Source organism: Protopterus annectens, chromosome 8.part0 (genome assembly GCF_019279795.1).
Source record: "Protopterus annectens isolate FY-2018-M chromosome 8.part0, PAN1.0, whole genome shotgun sequence".
Lineage (NCBI taxonomy): Eukaryota > Metazoa > Chordata > Ceratodontiformes > Protopteridae > Protopterus > Protopterus annectens.
This window is the reverse complement of record NC_056741.1, coordinates 1,651,563,074-1,651,588,370: the sequence shown is the minus strand read 5'-3', so window position 1 is coordinate 1,651,588,370 and position 25,297 is coordinate 1,651,563,074.

The following is a 25,297-nucleotide window of genomic DNA, read 5'->3' as shown; positions in this document are numbered from 1 at the left end:
TGGTGAGGGTGAGATGCTACTCAAGGCCAGGGTCATACCAGCCTGTGCCACAAGCTCAGAGAACCCCTCTATGTCCCCTAACATGTAGTCCAGGGAGGTGCGTCAGAGGTCATACACACTGGCACAGACAATGACTGAGTCATACTTCTACATACCTTGGAGTGACCGGTATGCTTGTGTTATGTGGTGGATCATAGTGCCCGACGGGCAGCTCAGCGTGACCGTCACCTTGTTCAGCCTGGTGAGCAGGACCTCAGTGTACCTGACGATAGAGGAACCTCATACAACTGCAGCAGGTGTGTTGTCAAGCCGTATGGCCTGTGACTGTTTGGCACACAGGCTTTGTGAGCTATGTGTTGCATGTGCTCTGCTCTGGCTTAACGTTTGCTTGTGTGTCTGTTTTGCAGGTGTCAGCTGCTCAGGCAGGATGCTTTTCTGAGAGACCAATAATGTTCTGTGTTTGGATTGCGGTCGTGGCAGGTCTATGGGAGACTGTTACTGTATTCACTGTAGTATCCCACTCCACCTGACAGGGAATGCCAGTGCTGAGTTAACAGAGCTTAGCCCCCAGTTTGGCTATGTGGTTGCATCTCTCACATGTGTTGTACGTGTATGGGAAGGGGAGAGGGTTGTCTGTGTACATGAGGCAGCTGTAACATTGCCACATGACTCACAGATTCACCAACTGGACCTGAGAGTAGATCGACAGGTGAACTTTGCACATGCTACCATAGCATTGTGACTCCCATACTAAGTAACGACACATAAGGCCAATGGGGAACAAGGTACTCAAGGTGACTATGTGAGGGTGTAGTGCTCCTGATTTGTAAGTGCTGGCATATATGAATGCTGTCTTGAGGAAATGTGAGGTAAGTCATATGCAATGTGTTACAGGCAAGCTACATGCAAACAGGACAAACAGTGACGTTCTGTCAAGTGAGACATGGACATCAGTACAGTAAGCAATGCAGATGTCACTAGGGATCCACAGAGGCACTGTAAATCTGCACTGCAGGTGGAATCAGTGTTTCAGGAACATAACAGGCAAACATGCATACAAACAAAGCTACAGTCAGTAGGCCTGTATGTAGACTATGCTACAACAAACAAGGTGTATGACTTCCAGTAGGTAACAGTGCATATATGCAGGCACTATAAGCCAGTACCCAGACATTCACAGGTCAGACGGGCTGGGTCCAGCCTCACCCCACACAAGTATATAAACCACGTACCTTCGTAATGTTGAATAACTGGCCTGATACCCAAGTGCTCATACCTGTAATAATACACATGTCAAATAACAGACACTGAGCCCTCACTCAGCAGTTCCAGACTTAGTATGATGTATGCTACCTGTCCTGGCAGCACAGTATCCTTGACATGTATGGACACTCTCCCTCCTGTCATAGTTAGTTCTGTGTTTTGGTGCTGTCATGCATGGTATGAGGTGTGACCTTGTAGTGCTAGTGTGCTGTTGTGAGCCTTGAACCTGTTGTGTAGTACTGCACAGATATCAACATCCTGAAACATCCACATTGCAGAGTCGTGTGTGGACAGCATGCAACTCGCAGTTGACATGACCATCATTGAGTATCAATATGTACATTGTTGTATCCCCTGTGCTACCTATGTAGGTGGCCATCCCTTGGCAGCCTCACCACCAGTATGCAAAGATGTGCAGACAGAACACTGTGGTAATTACTATGGGTGTACAAAACAATACAATGACATTCATACTGTAACTGCATCAGGCATGCTGGTATATACCCACAATGATATCATTACACTGTACTGTTGTCAACATCATACTATTACAACACGTCTATGTAGTCAACCTGTGCATCAGCACCATGTTATCCTGTTCCTGCACCGGTTTTACAGATTGCAGGAGGTGGCACAGTTTCATCATATGCACAGGGTGTGTACCTGGTATGCCTGAGTCTGCCACTGATACAACCAATTGACATGTCTGTGTGTGTGTGTTGGTGAGGGACAGCAGTACAAGATGGGGCAATGTTGATGCAGTGTGTCCGTGTATGCGTTAGCCCTAGGTGTTATCACTTTGCATGTGTGTATGAATGCACACAGTCCCACCTCATGGCTGCCATATACAGGTGTTTGTGGACAGCCACAGACTGTACCTACCAGGTCATACAGATCACTGTCTGTGGCCACGGACACGGTACCTGTGCCTGGCAGGGGTGCTACGGACCGTATCAGGTACTAAGCCAGACTGGGTACTGTCATCAGAAGCAGGTGGTTGGTGACTGGAGACAGGTCCCTGTTGGAACTGTCCAGCGCCACGTGCACGTGGTCTCCTGGGGCAGTCTGATGACAGCACAGACCCAGCATTGCTGGGGCTGCTGCTGGCACTATGTGAGCGGCCGTGGACCTGTTGTCATCCGCAACGGCTGCCAGCTGCTGCTGTTGCTGGCATACGGCCACGTCGATGCCTCAACCATCCACCATTGCCCTGGCTCATGGACATGTAGTTGTGGAACAGATCTAATGTGTCCCCCCAATGTCTGTCAATGACCTCGGTGAAGTTACGGATGGCAGCCGCAACATCACGCATACTGTCACTCATGGCTGTGCGACATGCTCTCAGCTCCCTCAGACCCTGTCTGGTGTACCGTTCCATATGTGACTGTGCCTGCATTACAGCCCGAAACATAGCTGAGGTTGAAATACCTCTGTGGGCACGCCTGACAGGGGCGGTATGCCCACAGATGCTCCCACGAGAACCCCCTGGACGTCTGCCTGTGTGGTACCATGTCAGGACCCTGGCCATGGCTGCTGTGTGGGGATGCATGTGCCACTGATACCACATTACCCTGGTCAATGCCCACTGTATCCTGTCCATCACCTAGGGACATTGGTGACAAAGGATGTATTAGCAGGATGACTGTGCGCATTGATGGGGTCGACAGCTGTGTAGTGTCAATTGGCTGACCAATGATGGACCCTGGCACACCTACCTGTGCCATTACGCAGGTATCATCATTATCACTATCCACAGCAGCTGATTCAGGTTCCCTGCTGCACAACACCAGAGCAGCACCAGAACCTGTGGGAGTAAGACAGGAAACACAGTTTACAATGTGTACACAATGTCACCACTGATACACACATGCACACATGCACACATGCACACATGCACATATGCGCACATGAGCACATGCATGCACACATGCACATGGGCACATGGGCACATGCACATGCATGCATGCATGCACACATGCACACATGCACACATGGGCACATGGGCACATGCACACATGCACACATGCGCACATGGGCACATGGGCACATGCACACATGAACACATGGGCACATGCACACATGCACACATGCACACATGGGCACATGCACACATGGGCACATGCACACATGCACACATGCACACATGGGCACATGCACACATGGGCACATGCACACATGGGCACATACACACATGTGCACATGGGCACATGGGCACATGCACACATGCACACATGCACACACCTCAGTATATGAGATATCAACCCACAGATGCAAACACACCTGCAATCAAACACATAGCACTACTGCTTTAGCCTATTATTACTATTAGTATCAAGAGTATTGAAGGTAATGGTATTGCACATTCATCAGCATGGATAGGCTGCCTTGCTGTTACACCAGAGGGACCTGCAGAAAAGAGACATTTATTGTCAGTGGGCACAACTGTGCCATTGATACTGTGGGCATGATACAGTTCAGTAGTGCAACAGTTGGTTCCACAGGTGTACTGCTGATATTGAGGATATCACTCTTGCACAATAATTACCAAGATTACAGCTACAAAATGAGGACACACCTCACACATGCATAACCTAACAGTGTACAGAACAGTCAACTATTCACATGGCATGTTACCTGCATGCTCCGTGTCCTGCTGCTGTGTGGCTCCAGCCTCCATCATTACACATGTATGCTGCTGCTGTTGCTGTTGGGCTGGAGCCACAATGCTTAGGAGTAGTCCCTCCAGTCTGGTGAGGGGGGAAGTCTAGACACCCTACCACCTGTGGCAAGCTGCTGCCTGTGGATATCCGATGCACGCTGATGGACATTTCTAATTAAATCACTGCAGTGATGGCGTAGCTGCTCATATGTCCGGTTATGTGTGCCTATGTCATTTACCCGACGGACCAGGTCTTGCCACAGTGCAGCCCTCTCCTGCTGGTTCTGGCTGGTGCGGGAAAAGAGTACAGCGAAATCCCGCACCAGGCTCTGGTGTATCTCTTCCTCCTCTGCAGCGGAGTAGACAGGGTTCCGCTGGTGAACCATAGCCCTGAAAAGGAGAAGGAAAATATGTCAGCAATATCTGTCAGCAAACTATGGCACACATAATGCACATAATACTCGGCTGCAGTGATATAACTTAACCACCATATATAGCATCTGTCTGTCTATTGGGGGATACACATGTAAATGACCAGATATCAGTGCTCATCTGACAACTGTGCAACAGTACCTGGCACACTTCATACGACAGACTAGTATACTGCAGCAGTCAACACACTGTTTCAGGTACAATACACAACCTCACACTGGGGGTTTGTATCAAGGTACTGTATGGGGAACATTACCAGCCTATGCACTGCACACAATGCACGTTACATATTTCACTGGTAATGCACACTACTCTTACTTGCCATAACCCTACCTACACCACAGTAACATACAGGGTAACACAGCACAACATATGGCAATGTAGTATGTGTTGATCACAATACCTCACACACCTGTCTCTGGCCACACACCAAGGACACACACTACCATGACAGGCAGTCATGGTGAGCAATCACACCAGTACACAACATGCACCCAGTCACTGGCACACTCATTCCATCTCACATATTTCGTTTGCAATGTGTTCATGGGTGTGCATTGTGTCTTAGGTAGGTATTGTGCTTTTGACCCTGGGCCTACAGCAGCATACTGTTATGCTACGCTGCCCCTTGTGACACATGTGTTATGATCATACCTACTCCTTACAAACAGTTACACAGGGTGACTCATATGGCATATTACCTATCTGCATAACATTCAGCAGGGGTATGTCTGACATCTACTCATGGGGAGCCTTGCTTCTTCATTCTGTGTGGTCTACTACAGGGTATGTCGTATCGGTGGGTATGGTCTTGTACCACCACCATGTGCTCTATACTGCAGTGACAAGGACAACAGACATAGGTAATTTGTGTTGTGGATGTTGGAGGTGTTACCATGGTTGTTAGACAACTGTCATGGGTGTGACCGAACTATGTATATCCAGCAGTGGTAACCTCTATGTAGGTAGTCTGTGTGCGCTCTGTGGTCTTGTCAGTCACTCTGCATAGGTATTGTGTTTGAGTGCATTGACACAGTTACTTGCATATGTCTGTGTCCTTCTCCATATCTGTAGCTGTCATGGGAGGTACATACCATGTAGGACATTGTGGGGTGTGGAGGGGTACAGTGACCTACATGTCCATAGCTGACACACCATGTCCGCTGACACATTCCATGTACAGGTATTACAGGACTAGTGTGCCACTGTGTATATCAATGGGAGCCTATTGTACACTTGTTGCCCCTGTTCCCACTGACACATGCAGTGGTGGGCAGGCATGCACATATGTGGTGGTTACTGGTGTCAGTGTTTTTGAATGGGGTATGGTACTCCAGTATCCATACTGGTGTTCACTCCATGCCTTTGACACCAGGCACCTGTTGCAAGACATCTGCACACATGTGCCTCACACAGTATATATATATATATATATATATATATATATATATATATATATATATATATATATATATATATATATATATATATATATATATATATATATATATTTATATCTGTATATAGATATATATATATGCTTGTATATATGTATATAATATGTATGTATAGATGTAGATATATACATATAGATGTGGGGAGAGAGGGGGAGAGAGTGAGAGAGAGACAGAGGGAGAGTGAGAGTGAGAGGGGGTGGGACAGAGAGAGAGAGATAGTCATATACAGACATATCTGTTGTCAGTCAGATCTATCTGTATATGTATTTGTATCTACATATATCTATATATATATGTGTGTATTACATATATCTGTACGTACATATTCTACCAATCTCGATGTCTGTGCAGTAAGTGAGAACCTGGTTCAAGGCTCCTGAGAGCACACCAGCAGTACCAGGCTATACCCCGTATCATGCTTTCTGGCCCCAGGACTCGGGACAAAACAAAAAGGGAGGGGGTGTGTCCATATTCATGAAGGACACCCACACCTCCAGGTTAGTGGCAACACATGAAGCATCACAGACCATCCAGGTGCAGATAACCATAGGCAAACCTGCTATACAACTGGTAGCATGTTACAGACCACCCTCCCAATCTCAGGAACCACAGTCAGCCTTCCTGAAGACATTGGAGGATATGAATGTCCCAACACACACCATCATATTGGGAGACTTCAACTACCCTAACATACACTGGGTGCATTATTCTACCCCAAACACCCTAGCCCAAAGGTTCCCGGAATTCACTAAGTCAAATGCAATGGAACAGCTAGTCACCTCTCCCACAAGGGGAGATAATATACTAGACCTGATCATCAGAAACAAGGGGACAATGTGCTACACACTGGGAGTATACCCCTCACTAGTCACATCTGACCACAGACTAATCCCCCTGGATATACATATCCCACCTCCCCCACAACACAAAAGACTACAGTGGGAAACCTCTCACATGCCGACTTTACACATCTTATAAATGAGTTGGTATCCTTTATGCCCACTGGGCCAGTGGAAACCACATCCCACAATGCAGACACCTTCACATATGCTTTCTACGGACATCTCCAAGAATGCATGGATCATGCAATCCCAAATAAAACCAAGACCCTCTCCACCAAGGGCAGGCATCCTGTCTGGTGGACCCCAGCATTGAACAAATTGTATAACAACAGAAGGTAGCTACTGCATGGCAGAGCAGAATTCCATAGAGCTAAGGCATCTCTGATCAGCACTAGTAGAAAGATACGTTTTGTCGTACAAACATGCAAGGCCAACAATGAGAGGGACATCGCTATGGACACTACAGATAACCACAAGGTCTTCTTCTGCTATGTTGGACACCTGGGTGGAAACCCTCAGATATGTTCAAAGTTAGTTCACAGTGACAAAAGCTACACTGAACACACAGATAATGCCAACATTCTGGCAGACAGGTTCAGTGCAGATTTCTCCCCTCCCTCACCCACACATGAGAAATTACTTATCCCAGCTGACTGTAACCTCTCTGTCATCTCAGATGTTCAGCTGGGAACCACCCTCAGCAAAGCTGTAAACACAGCATCAATGGGACACAACGGTATTGCAGGTTGCATGCTACGTGAACTCCAAGAGGAGCTACACACGCACATTAAATGCTATTCAACCATAGCCTTACTACAGCATATGTACCTGGACACTGGCATACAGCAACAGTAGTCCCACTCCACAAAGGAGGCACCTCTACAGACCCTGGTAACTACCACCCCATAAGCTTAACCAGCCTGGTCTGCAACGCTATGGAAAGGATCATTATGGAACTCATACACAGAGACATTGGGGACTTAGACACTTGATCCCACCCGGTTTGGTTTTGTAGAGGGCAGATCCTGCCTTATGAACCTGGTTGACCTTTTCAAATCAGTCACTAGAGCCATTGACGAGGGCACAGCGGTCCATACAGCCTACCTGGACTTGCCTACGGCTTTCGACACAATACCGCACTCTGGCATCATAGACATGATCAACAGCTGAAATGTGAATCCATATGTCACAAGACGGGTTGCAAACCAACTAATGGATAGCAACCCTACAGTCAAACTCACTGGTGCCATGTCAGACTCAGAGCCAGTCACAAGTGGTGTCCCACAGGGCTCTGTCCTGGGACCGCTCATGTTCAGCATATAATTCTCAGATGTGGAAGCAGACATGGGTGGGTCATGGCTGACAATGTTCAAAGATGACTGCATACTAGGCACCATAGTCGATACACCAGCTGACACATACATCCTACTGAAAGGCCTCATGGACACCGACAACTGGTGCTGGAGTCATGGCCTTAAACTGCATGCCACGTAATGTATAGTCATACCCTTTCAGATGGACAAGGTACCCACATATTATCACATAGACAGTAACCCACTGAGTACAGACAAAGTAATCGGAGACCTGGTGACACTGATCGATACTGACCTCTCATTTGACACCCACGTTGCCAAAGTGGTTGGATAGACTTCCTACCTTGCCCACCTTATCATGAAGGGATTCACATCCAGATCAAAAGGGGTCATTGTACCCCTATACTCCTCCCTTATCAGGCCCATGACTGTGTACTATGCCCCATTTGGTATGTACCTCACCTGGCACTTGCAACAGCTAGGGGGACCCCATAAGTACATCACCAGGAGGATCAAGGGTCTCCAACAACTTTCATATGCTGCCAGACTAAAGTAACTCATGCTCTATTCCATAGCATACTGCCTACTTAGGGGTGATCTGTGCCTGATGTACAAGGCCATGTCCAATCAGGTATTGATGGACATGTTCCACCTCATACAATCCAAATCCATCAGAACCACAACAGCTACAGATTTAAACCTCAGCACACATATGAATAGGACATACTGTAGGGACAGATCCATCACTAAGAGGGTTCCCATACTGTGGAACAGGATCCCAGTTCATGTTAGGCAGAGACCCTCACTGACACTCTTCATGTGAATTCTTGATGAGTGGATGGGAGATCATAGGTTTACACCAGAGGTCATCTCTGTGTCACTACTAGACAGAGGCACAGTAAACTAATGCTATTATGTACGGGGGTCTTCACTGTGTCACTACTATACAGAGGCGCAATTTTATAAATCTATTCTATGCACTGTCTGCAGATAGCCTAGTACTAAACTATGACACTGTGAAACTATATATGTCTATGTATTTCTACCTCCCGCTCTATCTATGTATACACATATCCATATTATATATATATATATATATATATATATATATATATATATATATATATATACATACATATCTCGATATACATATGTATACACATGTTAGATATATATATATATATATATATATATATATATATATATATATATATATACTCCTTTTTAGTTCCACATATGTATACACACAGTAACGTACTGCTGAACATCCATTACTGTACAACCTACTTGTACATTGCACTACAACCTACATTGCTATGTGCACATAGCTACCTTCACATACATATGTATGTAGAGCCTTCAGTGACAGTTGCAGTATGTCCCCGGCCCTATGCACATCTTCATATACATAGATACAGACCAATAACACATCTGGAGGGTTCACAGTATGTAGACTATTATAGTAGTACTTTACATTACCTGTGTTTGTTGCAGCTGTTTGCGTAGGCTTGCAGTTACTTGGCCTGCTGTCAGCCTCTTTGTTTTGTTGTTACAGGTTTTTTTTTCTCTTTCTTTCTTTCTTTCTTTCTTTCTTTCTTTCTTTCTTTCTTTCTTTCTTTCTTTCTTTCTTTCTTTCTTTCTTTCTATCTTTCTCTCTCTCTCTCTCTCTCTCTACCTCCAGCGGGTGCAATGAAAGTATTGCATGTGTGGACTGGGAGTACAGGATGCTTTTGTAGGTATCTGCACATGTTCATGTGATGGCCCCTGCACCAATTGTTAGCCAGCATTTACTAATTGCATGCAGCCTGTTGTGTAGTGATTGCAGTTCTCACTGTGATTACAGGACTGTGCTATAAAAAGGTCTGTTAGGTAGGCATAGCCCTTTCAGATTATCAGGGTGGGGACCATGCTGGTTTGCTGTGGATACTGTTCTGTGAGTGTAAGGGTTGGTATGTCTCTCATATTTCAGGCTGTGTTGTAGACACTGCAATGCATGTTGTTCTGTAAGCTGAGTATTCCTTCCTCCAGTGTCCTCTTCTCCATGTGTATGTAAACTGACACCTACGACTAGTAATACTGTGTATATGGGTGTGTGTGCTTTCCTGTGGGGATTTTAATGTAACTGGTATATAGCAGTGGCTCTTGCAATCTGTTGCTATGGCTTCAATATTTGGCCTTTACATTCACTCCTTGTATGCCTGCTAGGTGTCTTTCCTGTAATGTTTTGCTATGGCTTTCCTATTTTCCATTTACATTCACAGCTTGTAATGCTTGCTAAATCTTTTTGGGCAGCAATTCCCTATGTGTTTGTTGTGGTAGGGTGTTACTGCATGCAGTGTGGTCTGGCCATGGTGTGGGCCTTGACACTTAAAAGGGTATTTGATCATGCTGCTGAGCAGGCCTCAGATACTCTCAGGTGCATCTTTTATCAGCCTCATGGAATGGTACATAGCAGTGGGATACTCCAATGACATATTCTGATATTCTGCAGTTGTGACTGTGGGTTATTTCAAGCATATGCATTAGTACACCATTTGTGACGTGCAGGTGGTGCATACCTTCAGTCATTCATAGTTACCATTGCATGTGTAGTTACACCTTTCTGCCTACTGTTAGTACATTTGACAGGGTGTCAGTGGGGCACAGTTGACATTTGTTTTCACATCAGGGACATCCCTGTAACTCAATCACAGTTGCTATGTCTGATCTCTTAACTATTCAACTATGGCAGTGTTTATCCTGCTCTGAGTATGTGTGTGGCTTGCCAGATGCTACTGTGACATTATTACCTAGTAGCTACCAACTAGTATGACTGTTTCTCAGCACACAGTACTATTTTACAAATCCACTAGATATGACAGTAAATATACATGACATGCTTTGTGTACTAGACTTGCTATATTCCCTTTACATTAATTCTTACTATTTTATGATATATTTCTTTCAGCACAATGTTCTTGTATAGCAGTCATGGCTTAGTGGTAAGTCATGCAGACTAGTGTTTCCAAGGTCCTGGGTTCGAGACTGAGTGAGGTATTTTATTTTGCTGCTGAGAAAACTACAGGCCTTGTCATTCAGAGTGACTAAGGCACTTTTAAGCAGTTGTAAGCGGGTTAGCGCTGGTTTGCGCGAAGGTCACGCATGAGCACTGCCGCTTAGCTTCGCGCACACCCGCTTACTACTGCTTAAATGTGCTTACTCTCGACATTGCGCTATTTTCTTTTAAAGAAAAGAAAATGGGGAGATAGGAAAGTGGTGAAAAAGGGGGCACAAAGAGGGTAGGACAGTAGGAAAACAAGCTCGGGTTTTGCAGGAGGGATGTAGGAAATGCCCATAGCTGCACATTTCTTCGTCAGCAACAGCTGTGCATATGTTTGTAATTTGGTGTGAAATTTGAAACCTTCCACCCCTGAGAGAGGTGTGAGGACAACAATAATATTTGTTGTACAGCCAATTGTAATTGCCAGTTTACATGTCCAGCAGACATGTGTGCAAAATGGGCAGCTATGTATGGGGTGTAATTGTTTTGTGGGTATAGAGTGCCCTTTTTTTTTTTTTTTTTAGGTGAGAATGGTATGTCAGGTACGGGAAGTCGGTATAGCTGGGGAGGTAGGTAGGGGAGGTTAACAGATAAGACAAACAAGACGCATACAGGGGTGGTGTATGACACATGTGGGGGGTTACACAATTGACGGGGACGGATGTTTGGATATCTCGAGCCCATGAGCCCACAGATGGCAACAGTGGAACTGAGATCCCCACCCATGGGCAGTTGCCACTGTGCCTTCACTGCCCAGGATGGGGCTGTGCTGGGGGCTGTGTAGGCTGAGCAGCAGGCACACCCGTGAGTTGTGCCACCCGTGCCTCTAGCTGACATAGGGGCCCAAGCACAGTGTGCCAGATCTCCTTAAGCACCACAGTCCGGACACTACGGAGGATGAGTGGATGTTCTCCTCCAGCCACACTTGCAGAGGGGGGATGAGCCCCATCCCCTGCAGCGCTTCCACCCACAGGTGGCACGGGGCCACCGGAGGAGGGTCCGGCCTGGGCACTACTGCCAGGTGCACACACCTGCTGAGGTGGGAGAGGTGGGTCCGCTGGAACCCGCCTTCCCTGTCGTCCTATGGTTTGCATTATTTAGTGACAGTTTGGGTTAGTAACGTGCAATACCATTCACAATTAGTTGTAGCAGCATGCATTAGTATTCCCATTAACCAAACACCCATAAATTCAAGCCGTTGAACAGCAAGCATAACACATGCATAATTTGAACAACAGTACACATTCCAACAACATGCAGGGTTGAGTGATGGCAACAGGCCATCAGGTTTGGATGTATGAACAGGGCACATGCATCAACGTACATGCAAATATGTATGAACCAACAGGACAATTGTCCAGGGGTGTTAATTGTGAATACACATACCCATTTCACGTGGAATGGATTATTTGTGGTTATAGGGTAGGGTGAAGAAATATTTCATTAACAACTTCAAATACCTATACATATGCTGTACATTTCTACTAGCTGCAGATATATACACACTACAGGTCTGACTACAGTTTCCTATGTGACAACTTATTCATGTTGGTGATAGGAATGTTACTGCTACATCAATATACATTTCATTTTTATTCATACACATTCATATCTGGCACTGTTCAGCTACATCATCCTGCTACATTTGCTTTATATGGCTCTAGACAACTGTGGATGTTTGGTATTTCATACAACCATACTATCTGCATATTGCAAACTGAGAGCAACATATCCGGATTTTGGGACACACATTCCAGCTTCAGTACTTTTTTCAACACATGTTGCTGTTTGGTTGTGCCTGTCACATTCATTTCATTCTGTACTGACTGCAGTATACTTTATTCAGGAGTTATTACTATTTTATTGGTGGATTCATACCTCTTTCTCACACTCTCTCACTTGTTTTATTTTTACAATTCAGGATGGTACTTAATTCTAGGCTTTATTGACAAGTTTTACATAGTTATAACAATCCTTCCAACAGTCTCACTTGTGTCATGTTTCAGAATTTAAACAGGGATATATTTCACACATGTGTTTTACTCAGCTTCTGTAGCTGTACTTTTCAGCCTGCTGCAGGTTATGTACTATTATATTACAGGTGGAACATCTTTATTTCAGACTTGTTTCATTTTTATTTTTGGATTACAGGCTGCATCACACTTATGTAATCAAACAATACTTGCAAACTCTCTTACACTGTTACTTGCACTTTTTATTAATAAGTGACTACACTGCACTCTTTTGCAAGCTGTCATACTTATATTTTTTTACAGTTACAGGGAGAGAATTACTGACCTGCCTGGTGGTGCAACCGCACCAGCCTATCGGCATAGGCTTGACGGTTCGCAGAACGGACACCTGCAGCTGCAATATAAATGAAGTAATATTGGAATACACATCTCCATAATATCAGCTAGGTTAATTTCTTACATAAATAATTACATGTAACTTACTCAGTAGTGGGGTGTTGGGCCTTTGCTGGGCCTCTTGGATCCAACGGTTCAGTTGGTCCTGCTTCCATCTCTTCAGGTCCACATGGTGGTGATGGACCTATTCACCAGTCCTTGGTATTCCTGTGGCACTGGTGAGATCATGTGCCAACCGGTCCCACACCTCAGCCCTATATGCTCCCCACAGGACCTGGCCCTGCATGAGTTGGGCCTCATGATCATGGACGAGGAGCCAAACCATATATTTGGACTCCTCAACGCCCCACCTCTGTGCTCAGAAGCAACTACCCTCTCCTACACCTGCCATCCTGACTGCAAGTCGGTTCCACAATCGGTTATGCTGTGTATTCCCACCTATGGGGCTTATATATGCCGTTTTTCCCGCACTTATCTGTGATTGGCCATTTTGGAATTGTATCAGCTTCACAAAACCTGCTTTGTCATGCTCCTCTTTCCATTCATTCCTATATATATGCTATTACTGCATTTCTAAGAGCAACTGTCATGGCTTAGTGGTTCAGTACTTTGACTATGGTGCATGGTATCCTGAGTTCAAGCCTGGCCATTGCTTTTTATATTTTATGACTGTCTACACAGGCCAGGAGGTGTGTCTGTGTAAAGGCAATTTTGATACAGCTTGCTCAACATTGCTCATCGGTTAGCTTGTTGGCACGGTGCACAGCTCTGCGCAAATGGGGCACGCTGGCTTACGCGCCGTTTGGCTGTCAGCATGCATATTACGCTCAGCTCAGCTACGGGCACACAGTTTCAGCATGTTGGAATTCTGCTCAACCCCAGCCACTCTTTCTACACCTGTTAAACCACTACTCACCTATGGGCACTCATTTTACACCTGTTAAAACACTGCTCACCTACGGGCACTCATTTTACACCTTTTAAAACACTGCTCACCTACGGGCAGATATACTCAACTTGTTAGAGTGTAGCTCAGCTATGGGTATTTCTGACATTTCTTCTTTTTTTATTTCACACATTTCTTCAAAATACATGGCCCATTTCATTACATTTTAAAAAATAATAATTTTATACATGTACATATATGTCAGGGAATTGTTTTGTGCTTATTTCACTAAAAATAAAAATTGATGTCGTGGGGGCTCGAACCATGACTGCCTCCTCTTCAGCCGACATCTCTACCGCTACGCTATTGCTTCTTGGCTTACTTTGCATATTTAGTTCTTATATGCTTTTCCACTGACTGCTAACTGTGGCTAAGCGACAGGCACACCTGCGCAAATGAGCGCACTCACAGGCAAATATCTTTAAAACTTATAAAAAAATATATAACGTGTTCATTTTTACATTTTATGTTCATAGTCTGTGGGGGCATGTGTTGTGTTGTGTTTATTCACATTTACACAGACTCTGTCATGGGGGTTTACTTTCGGGACTTTTACTCTTCTGGGGGCATGTCCGTTTGCAGGGCTCGCCCTACGGACATGCCCCCTACTGTCTTACATGGACCGTGTTAACCTTAGGTGTGATTCAGCATGCCCTCATGCATATGGCTTCATTAGTATTTGCTTCTAAAAGTTGTAAGAAGTATAGAAGTAATTAAAACAACTATTACTACATCATGTACTCTAAGAACATATTAACACTAGTCCTCAAGATAAAAATATTCAGAAGTATAACATGTTCATTTTTACATTTTATGTTCATAGTCTGTGGGGGCATGTGTTGTGTTGTGTTTGTTCACATTTACACGGACTCTGTCGTGGGGGTTTACTTTCGGGACTTTTACTCTTCTGGGGGCGTGTCCATTTGCAGGGCTCACCCACTATGGACACGCCCCCTACTGTCTTACACGGACCATGTTAACCTTAGGTGTGATTCAGTATGCCCTCATGCATATGCATGGCATGCTGACATCACACCGTTTAACTGCAGCCTCCGTGTAAGCCTTGTAACTCTTACACGGAGGCTTCGTGAATCCTGCCCCATGTCTTGTGACCTTCATGGCTTCATTAGTATTTGCTACTAAAAGTTGTAAGAAGTATAGAAGTAATTAAAACAACTATTTCTACATCATGTACTCTAAGAACATATTAACACTAGTTCTCAAGATAAAAATATTCAGAAATGCTCTGGTAGGTTTATCAATACCTCCTGTTTGTCCTGTATTTGCAGGAAAATAACATTTTTTGAGTTAAAAAATAAGGTGTCAGGAAATGGTGAGTGGCCCATTTAAATTGAGATTATTTACAGCTTGGCCAGTCATTTTGCCATCCAGTGCCCATCACCATTACTAAAAAAACAGTTGTGCCTCCTCAAATTTGGAGTGCATCTGCACAAGCCTAATTAGAATATTGTTGGTTTCATTGTGCACTAGCTGTGTTAGAATGTAGGATTCTGTACATTAGATACTGTGGTTACATTTTACTGATTTCAAGTTTCAGTTTTACTGCTAATGTGTATTCTAGTACACAAGTAAGAAGATACTTTTCATCATCTCTGTGATGCCCCTACACCGGCCCAGTAATTAAGGAGCCTCAATCCTCACCACTAGTACCAGTGAGTGACGTGCACATTGGGAGGATGACAAGTACACACACAGTAAAGTACAATTTCCCTTAAGAGCACACAGAGATCACAGTCAGTCTGGGGCTGGTTTCTCCCTCTTCCTCCAGATCCCCAATAAGACTCCCCATTGGCAGAACTGTAGAGTTGAGTCCTTAGCCAGGGTTGCAAGCCAAGTCCTCCCAGGACTCTCTCTATCCAACCAGTGCTTCGTGTCCCTGCCCAAGTAGCTCACACACACACACACACACACACACACACACACACACACACACACACACACACACACACACACACACACACACACACACACACACTTTGAGATTTGATTTATACACAAACACCCAGCTGGGAAAGGCTGACAGGTTTACTAGCTATGCCCCTTTCTGCCTAGACCATAAGGTAGTTAGCAGTGCCACCAGAACCTCTTATCAGCTACTTTAAGACCCTTCCCAAAGGGTGACCAATCTTACTGTGTAATTTTACTATTATCCAAATGGTAAGTGTGACCAATACTTTCAAGGCTATTTAGGAGTGGCCTGTACAGTGTCACCAAATACATATGCAAGTACTCTCAGAGCTTAAATAGCTCTAAACAAATCAGCCACAATTAAAAGGTTTAAATATATTTAATAATAATTAATAAAAGAACAAGACAATACTCAGTAACTCAGCACAGTAACTACAGATTTCAGAATCACAGGAAATATTTTAAAACAAAATTGCAGGACAGTCTCACATAATTACAGAAAACATCTAAACTAATCTTTACTATATTCCTATCTATATCTAAGAGAAATCACTGTAATCTAGTTACTTACTATTAGCAAGGCAAGTGCTGATGAGAGGATGTTTCCAGGTCCAAAGACAAATACAAAATGCACAGATTCACTCTCTAAGATGGGTCTTAAATTAATAATACAAATTACTGCTGGATTAGCTGGGATGACATCACTCTTTGTCACCTGCCTTCAGTTCACAGACTAACAGAGCATTCCGGTTTGTCACAATCTCAAGCAGAGCTATAACAATGGTGGGATACTGCTGCAACAACCCAGATTTTACAGCTTTGAGTGCAGAGCTGTTTGTATAAAGCAGTTGGCATTGGCAGCTTAGAATTACACCCCTTAGAATTACACCCGTTACTGAGCAAAATCAGGTCAGAGATACTGCTGCTAACTCATTAGCATCTATGAATTGTGAAATGTCACACTTCAAGCAGTCTATAGCCATCTTTACATTCCACAGTATTTTCTGAAAAATCAAGTTAAAAATCTTAAGACAAATACAAATAAATATTTTGGAGGCAACAAAGGGTATAAAAAGGTGCAGAGAGCAATATCTGTAAGAAGTCTTCTTTTCAATGACAACATTTAGTACCTTCACAGTATTTATATCAATATAATATATTATAATACGCACAAACCTTGAATTAAAATGTTCTCTAAAAGTTCACAAAAAAATGTTCATTTCTTGGAAACTGTACAACCTAGGCTTATAGTTTCGGAACAGTTTTTGTTAGCCAGTCATGAACTTTCACACCATAGGAAGAACTTCCTCTGTAAGTATTAGTTTACTGAGATATTTATAGCAATGTGAAATATTGTGCCAAGTTGTATGATTAGCAATATAAACACTAAAAATGTCACAAAATCTGCAGCTTACTGTACAGATAACTGATAGTGCTCTTCAACATCATCTAAGTTTCAGCTGATGCCATGCAATACTTTGCAAGTCGCTTACTTTTTGGAAATATCAAATACTTGTAAAAAAATATTGCATATATTCATAACTACTAGCAAACTAAGTAGCTTGTTATAAATGAACATTAATATCCTTTTCTGTCTGCTCACATAGCATTGCAAATCATGTCCATCAATAACATGTAATATTCTCACTTCTGAAAATATGAATGTAAATATGAAACTAAGAATAGTAGGTGACAAACAGTGATTAATATTTCAGCTGCAGGACATTCTAGATTAATGATCTTGATGTCATTTTGTTGCTAACTCCTTGTCAATTATAATACTGCCTACTATTAGTTGGTTAATCTTTTAGTTAAGAGATCCAGCCCCCAAAAATCTGTGGATGCCGTAAGGGGCTAGGAGTGTTAACTGGAAGTTTACAAAAGTTTCTATATGCTTCAATGAGCTAAATGAGGCTGACAAAAACATTTACAAGGACAGAAGAAGGTTGTTAAATCGTGACTCATGGAAATTCAGACATTCAGACATGGGGAGGGGAGGACAAATCCTGTGGAGGCTAATTCAGTGAAACAGCATGAGGGTGTTTATGAGTAGGGATAGTGGTAGAATTTGTGCTATAAATTGAAATTAGTAGAAGTGCACCTCTTACCATGGCCAGGCAACTGATACTCATGCTTAACCTGAGGATTATTAAGCATCATATACAAATATATATATATATATATATATATATATATATATATATATATATATATATATATATAAAACACTCCTCTAATAATATTGCTGTGACTCCGAAGTACCCTAACCAATCATGGGCCAATAAGGCCTCGACGCCAGCAAATAAAGGTGGTAACAACAGTTGGGCTCAAAAGCAATATGGCTGGAGTAAGAGAAAATGTCCTGTTAGTTATGATTCAGAGTTTCTAAACCTGGTTAAACCAACTAATGTAGCTAATAATACTGCAATTGAAGCATATGGTGTTGACAATCTTGTAACAGAAACTGTAGAGTATTCAAAAAACTGGTAAATTCAGAGCACCCAACGATGAGTAAGCAAGTATTTTTAAAGGGGCAGAACAAGGTGCAAATGCAGAACAAGGCAAAAACAAAGTAATAGACGAATCAGTGCAAGAGACTAAAATATTTAACCTTAGTGACTTTGTGTTAAATGAAAGCCATTATAAAGCATTAAAGTTTTGTGTAGGATTCATCCCAAGCCATAGGTCTAATTTAACACAAACTATATTACAGTTGAAAGAATATAACAAAAAGTTGAATTTGGCATTGGTTTTTCGTGATTCCTTTGTTAAGAAAAATGTAAGTAGGCCATCAACGTTTAATCCTTCTTTACACTTTATAATAAAGCAATTTGAGGCATTTTGTGAGAGAGACATTAGGTCTTTACTCAATAATAAAATGTCACAACCATATTTTAACTTAAATGTTGCTGAATGTATTGCACTTAAAGAGCTTTGTGATGAGAAAACGCTCAGATTTATGAAAGCCAATTGGGGGGGGGGGTTTGGTAATTATTAATAAAATTGATTATAATTCCAGCATGGTGGATATGTTGGGTAATTTGAATGAGTATAAAGAAGTTTCTTTGAGTGATATACATCTTAAGTATAAATATGTTCATTCAATTTTAGATGACAAGTTGTTAAATAAAGAAATAGATGTGAATTTATATAACTTCTTCTACACTAAACATCCACAAATAGGTATTCTATTTGGGATACCTAAAATTCATAAGAATTCCAACCACCCCCCTTTTAGGCCTATAGTATCAGCTTCAGGTCGTATTACAGAAGGGATGTCTGTTTATTTAGACACTGTTTTAAATCCACTTTTGCAGACTTTGCCGTCATATTGTCGTGATTCTAGGGATTTTCTGGATCATATTTGTAAGTTTTAGTTAGAGAGTTTAGATGCTAATGAATGTTTTACTATGATTAAAGTGGATGTTATGTCCCTATTCACATCTCTACCTATTGAAGTGGGGACTGAATATATTAGAGAATTTTTAGGAATGTTTGGAACCATGTTAATGGACCAAATTTATGTTGCTTGTACACTGCTAAATTTAGTTTTATGTGATAATTTCTTTATGTTTGAAGATAAATACTACAAACAAAAGACGGGTATAGCAATGGGGGCCATTATTGCCCCTGCATTTGCGAACCTAGTATTAGGATGGTGGGAGCATGAAATATTACCTACAATGTCCGGGTACAAGAATGTATTATTTTATACCATGTTTGTTGATGACCTATGTTTTATTGTTAAAGCTGATGTTGATATAAATATGTTTCTGAAATGCCTTAATAAGACATCTGATTTTTTTTAAATTTATTCTAGGTAGCTCAGGATATGAGATATATTTTCTGGACATCCAGATAAAGTAGGAGTCTTCAGTTAAGTGTTTTAGTAGTAATATAGTTAGGAAAAGTACCTTCTCTAACAATTATTTGCATTGGTCAAGTAATCATCCAAATTATATGAAGCGGAATATTCCAAGAGGACAATTAATTAGAGCATCACGGATGATAAGTGATGATATTAAGTTTAGAGAAGAGGTCCAATTTATTACTAAGTTATTTATAGATAGAGGATATCCAGTTGATTTACTTGAAAATATAGCAGTCGAGATTACTACTAAAAGAAGTGTTAACTTTTAACCCATTTTGAAAGTAGGTTTTCAAGCAAAATCTAAGGAAATTTCTAATATCACTGAGCTTCCACGTTATTGTTTGGAGATGTCAGTTGATAGTGTGGGTATTAAAATATAATAAAGCATAACTGGAGAATTATTAGCAGCCATAAAGAAATAGGACAGGTGTTAGGTAATACCTCACTTTTTGTGAAGAACAAAGTTAGTAGTATCAAACAACTTTTAGACAGAGGAAATGGTGTAAATTTTAATATTAACAATAATAATATCACAAATAAGAGTAAAGGCACTTATAAGTGCAATTGTTGTACTAGGTGTAGGTATATTTTTGAAAGTTAATTTATAGTATTACCCCATTTAAATTTTGCGATTTATTTTAAATCTAGGTATGGATGTGGTTCTATAGGAGTGATTTACCTTGCCTTGTGTTCTTCATGTGAATAGTTTTATGTAGGTATGACTACTAGCAGGTTAAAGGATAGAATACAAGAACATCTGAGGGCCATAAAGAGAAAAGATGAAACCAATGCCCTGTGCAAACATTCAAAGACATACAATTATTTTAATATGTTTCTTTTTACAGTGCTTGAACAGGTTACTTTAGATAAAAGAGGTGGTAGTTTCAAAAATCAGCTAGAAACTAAAGAAGTGAGTTCACAGATTAGGCTTGAGGCTGATGTTACCCCTGGCTTAAATAAGCATATCAATATTAAATATTTTTAGAAAATAGGAAATTAAAAGATTTTTAATGTTTCAGGACATTATGTCTTTAAATATTTTTTTAGTCAACTGGTCACATGTCTGTTGATTCAATGGTATTTAAATGTTATTATGAGTGTGTTCTCATTTTAATGAGGAAGTTGTAACGAAAGCAAAGATTAAACTATTTTTATGCTAAAGTTATTGTTCGTCAGTGCTTTCAAGTGAAATTTGATTTATTTAAATATATTTTTTATTTTATGATACTTTTGGTGAACTCTGCACTGAATGCAGAACTTGTAGGCAAGTCCAACTATTAACTTTATTCTATAGCAGGTTGAATATCACCCATCGCCACTTCAAATGTTTCTTCTGATTAGGGAGGCTAGAAGATTGCCACAGTTAATTTTTTTTTCTTTCTTCACCAGACAGGCATTCCAAGTTTCTGATAGATAGTGACTGTTTTATTCTAAGAGTCAATGATTTGAATTATGAGCTGGATACCACATGAATCCAAAAGTCTTGACCAGATAAGATAAGATGTTTCAAGTATTTAAACATGGCAAAGGTTGTTCCGCCTGGGGAAATTTGCTACAGTAAGAGTGGATTCATATCACTTCACTGAAAGACCATTTCACTGATACCCATTTCACTGAGACTAAAATCACCTAAAGTTCATTTCACCTAAAACTCATTTCACTCACAAGTAGTACTCTAAGGCAAGTCAAAGGTATATATCCATTTTCCCACTGCAGTACAATCCTGGTGTTAGTATATATAGTTAGGGGGGAGTGTGGGGTGCACAGCCCCCCACATTGGGGGGGTGGTAGGCGTAGCCCCCCACCTAGTTGTGTTTTACCAAATAATGTAAAACACAACCAGACAACAGAAAACTAAATTAAGTGGGGGGTATGCCCCCATAACCCCCCCACACACCTCCTAACTATATATACTAACACCAGGATCGCACTACAATGGGGAAAAGGACATATACTTTTGACTTGTCTTAGAGTACTACTTGTCAGTGAAATTAGTTTTAGGTGAAATGAACTTTCAGTGAAATGAAGTTTATGTGATCTGGTCTCAGTGAAATGGGTGTCAATGATATGGTCTTTCAGTGAAGTAATATGAATCTGTAAGCATACATATAGGAAGAACTACCCTAGCCATTTTCCTCATAACAAGGCATACCACTTAAGGACAATTTGAGTGGGCCCATAAATCAATAAAGCGATGAATTAGGTTATCCTTATCAATAATTGTTTTGAAGCTTATTTATAGCCTGCATTAACTGGGTAAAGCTATAACAGCCTTTAAGTGAGCTTACAACTCAGAAAGGGTTCAACACCACAACCCTTTGAGACGTGCTATCTAAAATGTTCATCTCTAAACATAAGAATAGGGACATTGAACTCTTACTATCTTGCAGGCATTGTAAATAGCAAAAGCTTGTGCCACAATTCCAGCATCAGTCTCCATGATTAAAAGGGAACATCAACATTGAGGATTTTTATCTCATGTTTAGAAGAGGACCTTAACAATGAGGGTTTAATTTAAACATTTGCCCTCCTGTACGAATGCTGCTGCCCATCTTTATAATTTCTTAAGTAGGATTTGTTAGCTGAAGTGGGCATATGTTAAATCATATATAGAAAAGAAGGGTAACACAGTGTCTCTAATTTATTCTTCAAAGTAATCGCATGTGTAGTCTAAGCCAGCTATGGATTGCTGTCATTAGTTTGCTCCAAAATGGTTTTAAATTTAATGTTAATTCCTCACTGGGGATAAGCAAAATATAGTACACAGAGGTGGCTGAAATAATTTGATCCATTTATACTGCAGATTGGATGTTCCATATTTCATCTCTCATGCTACACTGATGAAACAAAACAGCTTTATATATTATGTCCATTTTCAAGTCAAGGTGTTGTAAAAGTCATTCAGGATGCTTGCTATAAGGAGAATTTCAACTAATGGGCTTGTGGGCAGTATCAGTCATTTGTCAGCATTAAGAGCTTGATTTCTCTTTAATGTAGCCCCACTCAGCTACATTCATTTCTTGATTATCTTGCTACGGGTTTGCTGGCCAATAAGAAATATGTGAAGTAAAGAGAACAACCCTATATCACTCCTTTCTGCAGCAGAAAAAAAAAACTGTGATGTTGGTGTTAGAGAGATCAACTGCAATGTAATTTTTGTAAAAATCTTCTATATCTTGAACAAATGCAGGAATCTCCAAGTAAGTCCAGCTCACAGTCTCAAACATTTTCTCAAAATTAAGTTGGCAAATGTGACACCATATTTCATTGGAAGGTCTTATACATGATACTGTGGTCTGTGTAGTGGGTGTTTTTTTTTTGGCTTGTCCTTCATAAAGCCTGCTGGTGTTCATCAGTAAGTTGAGGCATATGACGTTTGGTGGTCTGATTTTCTGTTGTACTTGGCATTCACATTTGTTAAAGCTATGCAGTAGTAGTTTTCCACTAGGACATGTCCTTATTTGTCTTGGGAAACACTAATCAGAGAAGCCTCTAGAGACCAGGAGTGTCTCATGTTTCAGATATGTACCAGAACTCTTGTGTGAATGACAACGTAACCATCTGTAGAAAGAATTTATAGAGTTCAGAGTTAAGTCATAGCCGGGATGATTCACATTGCCGTGACATCTTCTTCAGAGATGGACATAGGCAAAATGGGGTTGATAGCATAGCAGTGAAAATCTTCAGAAGTGACTATCAAGAAACTCTGGGATCTTATCACGTCTTTCTGGGCTCTAAGAATGGGTCACACAAAAGTTTTGTTAGACCACTTCAAAAAGAATCAGTTGTTAAAGTGTTAATCAGTGGAGTAACACATAATTAGCTGTTTAATAGCATTTTCATGCCTTTTTTGCTTTAATGTTTATGGCAACAACTTCCCAGGCTTGTATCCAATAACCTCTTCTGTATAGAACACATAGAAATATAATTCTATTTGTAAGACATATTTCTTGTTAACAGGTTCTATTCATGTTTCAGTAGTAATTTAGGTCTCTCTCCTGAGCAGGCATTTAGGGTGGTATTAATTTTATGGATGGGATGTATAGTAGGTTACATAGGACAGGATGTATAGGCAAGGTAGAGATCTCATCTAAATAGACATCAGGAAATGTTAAGAGTCAGAGTACTTTAACTCATTAACACCTAAGTAGTGTGGAATGTCACACCTCAGGCTGCCTACACACATTGCATTCAATAGCATTTTCTGAAAAATGAACTTAAAAAGGATAAGATAAACGTAAATATTTTTGTGAACAATAAAAGCTAGTAAAACTGTACAAATAGCTATGTTAACAGTAAGAAGTATTCTTTACTGTGATAATAGTCAGTGCATTCATAGTCTTTTCCATAAATACTCTAATGTATTATAATACACACTGATCCCAAATTATATTTTTTCCTGAACTTATACAAACATGTTTTCATTTCTTGTAAACTATACAACCTAGACATTATATTGCTAGAATTCATTAGCTCAATCTATTAAATGCTTTGAAAACATTTTTGTTAATCAGACATTTGAGATATTTACAGAAATATTAAAAACAATATGCTTAATTGTATAATTAGTAATACAAAGAATATTGGATATATCTCAAAATATGTACCTTACAGTGCAAATATCAAAGAGTTTTCTTTAATAGCATCTAAGGTTTCACCTAATATCATACAACAGTTTGTAAGTCACTTGGTTTTAAAAGTATTAAGTGCATATGGCAATATTATTTTGCATAATTACTATCAAACAACTAATATTCCAGTATAGTCTGATATAAACTAGCATTTTCAGTGAATTGCCCTGTCTCCCATGTTCGTGCTTCACACCTTACACCTCAATAAAATGTAATTTCTTGGTTATGAAAATATGAACATAAATATCTAAATGTGAATAATAACTGGCAAACCAGGATCCACTGTAAGACATCCTAGACTAACAATCTTAGTGCTGTTGTGCTAATCATTCCTTGGCCTTGCTAATAGTGCTGATTATTAGCTGGTAAGTCAATTAAAGAAGCCAGACCCCAAAAAGTTCTGAAAGCCATAAGAAGGTATGAATTTGAACTGAAATACACAAAATGGTGTTATATGCTTGAGTGAGTTAAGGTAGTCAGGGTAACTCAAGGAAGACAAGCACTTGACTTTTTTTTTGTGATATGGAAATGTTTCAGTCTCTTGA